The 6,989-nt window shown below is 29.8% G+C and overlaps 1 protein-coding gene and 2 long non-coding RNA genes across 3 annotated transcripts in view; all 3 read left to right on the top strand.

Moving 5' to 3' along the window:
• LOC140435248 (uncharacterized) overlaps positions 1–6,989 on the top strand; it is a 202,833-nt gene that overhangs the window by 136,912 nt on the left and 58,932 nt on the right. The gene's annotated exons all lie outside the window — the stretch shown is intronic.
• LOC140433579 (uncharacterized) lies at positions 222–740 on the top strand. The gene is made up of 2 exons (XR_011950013.1): positions 222–516; positions 549–740. It is a non-coding gene; the product is annotated as an uncharacterized lncRNA (long non-coding RNA).
• The window catches only part of Snrk (SNF related kinase), a 64,631-nt gene continuing 58,932 nt past the window's right edge, over positions 1,291–6,989 (top strand). The window contains exon 1 of the mRNA XM_072524049.1: positions 1,291–1,641. The gene's annotated coding sequence lies outside the window, so the exon portion shown is untranslated. The remainder of the gene's footprint in view (positions 1,642–6,989) is intronic.

Here is a 6,989-nt window from a genome sequence, read left to right as displayed (position 1 = left end):
GCCGTTTGTAATGACGACGGCGCTAGTCACGTATGTATGCGTTAGGTGAGTGAAGGTCAAACCCAAATAATGATTATACTATACAATTTTGTCAAAAAAAAAAAACAAATATTGTAGCAAATCACAACTTAAATTTACAATAACTTATTTCTAAAGAATTTTGAGCATCCACCGAAAAAAAATATGTTAGTGGCAACATTGTAAATTGTAATCCACGCCTTTACAAATTGCAAATGGCGTTATAAAAAATAAAAACTATTATCAACTATTATATCCCAAATTTTAGAAATAGGAGATAAAAACAGTATACATAAATTTTTATATATCTAATAAACATTCCTGAAAGAGAAGAAGGTACAATACTACAATACCAAAATGGTATAGTATTCCAAATTGAAAAACTCAAAGGAATATTTTTTGTTGTGTGAAACTTGGTTAAAGTTGGAGGAAGGGCTATTAAACATTCTGAGGATCAGGAGTTTAATTTTTACAACACCAGGAAGAGTATTTTAGAAGGTATGTAAGCATCTATATTTGCTTATAAATAGGATGATCTCCAACACGGCTTGAATGAAGATTGGTGGAAAAATTCCTACATGAAATTGTCTATCTGGTACAGGATCGCTGCCAATGGAGACAGCAAGCTAACAATATTTTGAGTGTCCCCATCCACACGGAGAAGGCGGATATTTGTTACCAATATTTTACCAAACAAAATTATACAAATAAACAAGTGTCAGGATATCTGTGTTTTATTTTGTTGTTTTCGGGACTTTGGTTTGTTAATGTAATGGAAAACAGATATAGTCATAAAATAATAAATAAAAACTTTCCTGTACCATAATAATTATATACACTCTCTGTCTGATATGTTATACATTTGTATAAAAATGCGCAAGTGTGTACTATATTTTTGGACAGAGGGAATATATTTTTTGGGATAGAATAAGTTTTTATTTCTTATTTTATGATTATACTTATTTTCTATTAAAAGCATACTTTTTGAATTTTGCAGTCTAAAATTCAAAACATATTTTTTGAATTTACCGCCTAAAATTCAGAACCTACATTTTAAATTTGCCGCCAAATAAAATAAGTTTCGGCCCATCCGCGTCTTGCGGTAGAAACTCTTTCCCAAATCTTTCTATGTGACTTACCTTACTAGAGGGCTATGTACTCTGTGCATAATTGGTAAACGTAAAACTGGCAATATGACTATTGGCAAACAGAGACATTTTTTTAAATGCCAAATGTCAACTTCAGTTTCTTTTGGCTTGCGTTCAATTTGGTCGCATCAGTTTGTATGTTCTCTTTTTAGCTGATTGTATGTACTTTTCTCGATCTTTCTCGAACCCACAGTCGTAATAAGCAATCACACTCCCAAACAAAATTTAAATGTCACCTGCCATTTGCTTTGTAGATCGAAAACTTTTCCCATAATTATAAAACAAATATTCGTGTGATTAGTTTTAAATGTTCATGTTGTATATAGTTTTTGCCAGTGTTGTTAGAGCAAAAGATGTGTAAAAGTCTTTTTGTTTCGCGTTATTATCAACATAAGAAGTTTGTTTTTAAATGGTGTGTGGAAGTCGGATAGAATAGGAGTTACCCATGTCACTCAAATTTTAGTATTTGTGGTTGGTAAGTAATTATTTACTTTACTTAGATTATTACAATTAGTAGTGTTTAAGCTTTAGCAAGTTTGTGTTAACAAGCTATTTGTTTGTTTCAACGGGGATTTAATTTAGAACAGAAATTAAAATATGATATTTTATGTATTGGTGTCTTTTTGGCAGTATTTGCGAATTTTTAGTGAGCCAAGTCTGGTGTACTCTGCTACTATAAATTATATTAAGACTATCGTTTTTCAGAAGAGTATATATGTAAATTTGTTAAAAAAGCAGGACTTTACTGTTTTCTGAATGAGTTTACATATTATATTTATGAGCCACTAAATACAGAAGTTTTAGTGCTTTATTTTTTGCACTGTGTTGTTTTTGAGTTAATTGTTAGTTGACTGTCTGAGACATGTGTAATATTCATATTTTTCCTTTTTCCCTGTTGTACTTTGACCTGCAATTTAGTAGCAGACTATTTCTGTTTTCTATTGTATTTTTTCTTTTAATTCAAGGTAATTATAGTCTTCAAATTCATCTCTATGTTCTATCATTTCTCTGATTAGTGGAATTTTATCATACCTTTCGCTATGCCTTAGTAGGACATGGGTTCATTACGAAAAATGTTCAACCAATAATGTTTTGCTATTTTTCTATATTAAGCAGCCAAGTCAAGATATTCTTAGATTAACTATTCCAAAGACTAGTAAAATATCTTCTGTTGTAATTTTCAGATAACTTTCATCATTCATCTAAACTTTATTAGGTATGAATATTAAGAATATCCTAGATAGATATTGTGAGGTATTATGAAGATAATTATAGTAGGTTCCTTATGTAGTTCTATATTTCTGGATCTCATCACTGTCCTCTCTATTTTGTCAGCTCAGACAGCTGTTAGCATCTGTATTTTCTATGAGTGCAATAATTTTTCAACTTTTATTATAGCCCTAGCATTACTAGTAAAGCAGACATTTGGTCTCAAGCTTGTTTTACACATTTTTGTTTTGTTTTGCTACAAATACCATGATTTTGTTAGCATTTGACCTTCTATCTGTTTATTAATATGTACTTCATTTAATGATTAATATATTATTGTGCCTTCTTGATAGAAGATAGAACATTAATAATTCTTTGCTATGCATTTATTGGCTGCTGTGGGATTTCCAATTTTTTTTAATGGATTTCTAAACCCTAATTCTTTGCTTGTATTCAAATGTCTAAGTTACTATTTTTCTTTTGGCTATAATATCTACCTTTATCATTTTTAATATATTCTTCAATGACATTAAATCTCAATTAGGCGTCTTACAGTTCTTATTGTTTGCTGATGATCTAAAAATTTATAGAATTGTCGAATCTATCTCAGATTATGAGAAAATTTAAATTGATCTAGATAATATTATGGAGTGGTGCAACCTGAACCTGAACCTTCATTATTAGAATTTCTAGATGTTTGCATGTTAAGTCTATTAGATCGATTTATATATCCTTGGTTAGATCTCTTCTTCAATACTGCTCAGTAGTTTGGTCATCTTCATATCAAATACATATTTCCAATCTTGAGAGTCCAAAATAATTGTAAACTACACAAGCCTTTAAGTGAGTGTTCATTGAGATAAGAAACACATTTAACCTTTCAAAATTGTCTCTGAGCCGAACCCAAGCGGATATTATGTTTCTGCTTAATGGACACAATTCTAAGATTAACAGGAATAATCTGTCTTTAAGATTTAGTTATTTTAAAATTTTACATTCAAGTTTCATAGGTGAAATTTTGGCAAACATTCTTTAGTGAACAGAATCATTCTAAATGGCAATAAAATAGATCTTGATTTATTATTATGCGCTTTGGATAATGTTTGTAGTATAAGTGTAAAGCGACTATTGTAATTATAAAACAATTAGTATTATAAGGTACACTAATGACCTTTTGACATGATACCATCTTTGCTTTTTTTTTGGTTTCCAATAAGGTCTCATATTTTAAAATACATCCATTAATATCCAAGATATTACATCCCTTTGACAATTTATCTTCATATTATCTCCTTTTATTAGGTTTCATGTTTCTCTTAACATTGAATAATTTTTCTAATGTTATTTTGACATTTACACATTATTCTTTGTACATTTAACTCCAAAGTTTCAAACAAATTTTGTTTTTAGTCATGTAGTTTGTAGTTTTCTTCCATAACACACAAAAAGATAAAAAAAATAATTTTACAGTGGGTACAGAAGATTAGCGCGAAGCTTAAAATTTAATAATATTTTTAAAATTTCAATAAATTATCATAGTTGCTCCTAACGTCACCTGCTAATATATTAATAAAGCCTTCATTTAATTAGTAGTACATTGTAAATTTAATTATTATATAAACTAAATATGATGTTTAAAAATAATAATTGTATATTTATATTAAATTATTTTAAAATGAGAAGTGTCTAAAAGTTTAAACAGAGGATTCAATATTGTTATTAATTGGATTATATTTATGACTTTTAAATTTTGACAAACTTTACGAATCAAATCTTTTATTGACAGATATTCTTTTAATTATTTACTTCTCATTTAATGTCTGTAGTCTGTTTTGTTAGTTATTTTCATGCAGTTTTTAATTTAAACCTGCTTAGAGTAAATATATGATGACTAGTAACGAATTGATCAAGAGTAGTGAATCAATGTGAAGCTCATGACTTTCGTGACGCTACCCGTGACGCCGTCTCGTGGCGCTAGTTCCGTGACGACCGTCTTTTACCATAGAGAAAAAAGTAATACAACGCCAAATAGAAGCTTTGCTTTAAAAATAAAATTTACACTTAAAGTAGATTTTAAATTTATTTAATGTTCACTTTAAAATTATTATGAAATCAGGCGTTATTGAACAAACTATTTTATATTGTTATTAATTGGATGACACTGATTTCAAGGGAGGCAATTTATCTATAGATGTAGTTTTTTCAATAACTATAGTCCTTTTCCATCATATTGATAGCACATTATGTATGCAAATCCTCAACAGGTCAAAAAACCGTAGGCGTCACCCTAACTTGTTTTGAAATAAATAAAAAAAAATTAATATTTTAAGATGCCGTCAACAATTCATTATCTTTTAAAAAATCGTCTGTAAAATAAGTGTCCACTAATCTCACTATACCTTTTTTGTGCGTAAAAAACGTCGGTATATATGCCACACGATTATTGTTAATTATACACGGGTGATTAACGACAGAATTCAATGTTTCACGAAATAAATTAATGTAAACAGTAATTTAAAGGTGATTATTGTTTTCTATACAAGTTATCGCCTGATACAAAAAGAATACCTTCTTTGAACGATTACCTGGAATTACTGATAAGGCTTCACTAATGATAGTTTAAGTAGTTTTTATGCCACATTACAGCTTATGCCAATAATATAAATTAGAAATTGTTTGCATCTTCCATTTAGTTTGTAGATGTACATTGTTCATGTCTTACCTACCTACGTTTTTGGTTTCAATATTTTGTTATTTGCATTTAAAAATGATGCTGACAACAGGTTTTATCCCGGTTAAGTGTAGTTTTAAAGGTGCCTTCAGTCTAAGAGAGAAAAATATAATATTAAATGTACATGATGCACTTGTTCATCAACGCCCTTTAAGTAATGTTCGTGAAATCGTTAACATGTGTTCAAATATGACAGGGGTTGGAGAAGCAACAATTTATAGATTCATAAAAGAAAGAAAAGGAGGAACTGTTTCATCTCCCAAGAAGAGTGGAGGGAGTAAACCCTTGGAAATTGAAGAAATACATAAAAAATGATAAGATGCAGCGTCCACTCATTTTTTTTTAACAAAGAATTTCCAACATTGGATAAAATCCAAACATTAATTAGAGAAAACGAAGAGTTACCAATCATAAGCAACAAGAAATTATGGGGACCATTGAGAGAGATGGGATTTCGTTGGCAAAAGAATAGAAGAAAATCCGTTTTAATTGAAAAAGATTACATTGTATGTTGGAGACGAGATTATCTAAGAACTATTAAAAAGTACTGAGAAGAAGGGAAAACAATTTTTTATTTGGATGAGACTTGGCTAAATGAAGGTCATACTGTACCATATCTATGGGTTGATACAAATGTGAAAAGTTCCTGTCAGGCAAGGTGTAACTACTGGAATAAACAATATTCCCGTTTTAAAAGGACGCAGACTCATAATAACCCATATTGGAAACGAATACGGTTTTGTCAATGGTGGATTATTAAGTTTTGCCTCAAAATCAACCAAAGATTACCAAGAGGAAATGACTGCTGACGTTTTTGAAGAATATTTTGAGCAAATGTTGGATTTAATTCCAAAAAATTCTGTCATAGTCATGGATAATGCTAGTTACCATTCAAGAGTAGCAGAAAAATTGCCAACAACGGCATGGAAAAAAGGAGAGATAATCGAATGGTTGGATAAACACGCAATTGAGTACAAGGATAATTCGACAAAAAGGAATTATTACCTATTGTAAGGCAACATAAAGTAATTATTTTACGTTTACCCCCATACCACTGTGATCTGAATCTGATAGAAAATATATGGTCTCAAGTAAAGGGTGAAGTCAGACGCAACAACAAAACTTTTAAATTAGAAGACTTACAACAATTATTAGAACATTCCTTATCAAAAGTAACTCCAGAAAATTGGAAAAATGCTGTTAGTCATGCTCACAAGGAAGAAAATAAAATGTGGAATTTGGATAATATGACTGATGCAATGCTGGAACCGGTAATAATTAACATTGGAGTTGAAGATTCCTTAGATTCTGAAGAAAGCAGTGAATCTGAAATGGAATTTGATTAAAATTATATTCATTTTTTTACAAATCGGCCCCTGTTACGGCCACAAATTATTTTATATATAACCAATAAAATAAACATCTTACATTTCTTGCAAATTCATTAGTACCTGTTAATCTCCATCACTCTGACACTGGCAACTTTATTTAGGGATTAGTAACCCTCAAAACTATTGTATTCTATTCTGCTTCAACCTTTATACCTGGTGGTCATACTCAATTTAAAATTGTTTTCCTATATACTTCTGTAAACTTGTTGACAAATATCTATTTTTCATTGAGTTACCTGTATCAACAGTTTAGGGATTTGCATACATAATGTGCTATCAATATGATGGAAATGCACTATAATGATTTTTTCGAAGAGTCATATGCTGAAGCTAATAAATAACTAAAATATAGCGAATAATCTGGAAAACTTTTATATAAATTAGAAAGAGGGAAAAAGTTTATTGAGTTTAAATGCCAACTATGAATAATTTACCTGTTTATAAAACAAGATGTTCCACTAATATGGTATTGTGTGTAAAGATCCTACTGTT

Source organism: Diabrotica undecimpunctata, chromosome 2 (assembly GCF_040954645.1).
Source record: "Diabrotica undecimpunctata isolate CICGRU chromosome 2, icDiaUnde3, whole genome shotgun sequence".
Taxonomy (NCBI): domain Eukaryota; kingdom Metazoa; phylum Arthropoda; class Insecta; order Coleoptera; family Chrysomelidae; genus Diabrotica; species Diabrotica undecimpunctata.
This window is presented reverse-complemented; position numbering and strand designations above follow the sequence as displayed.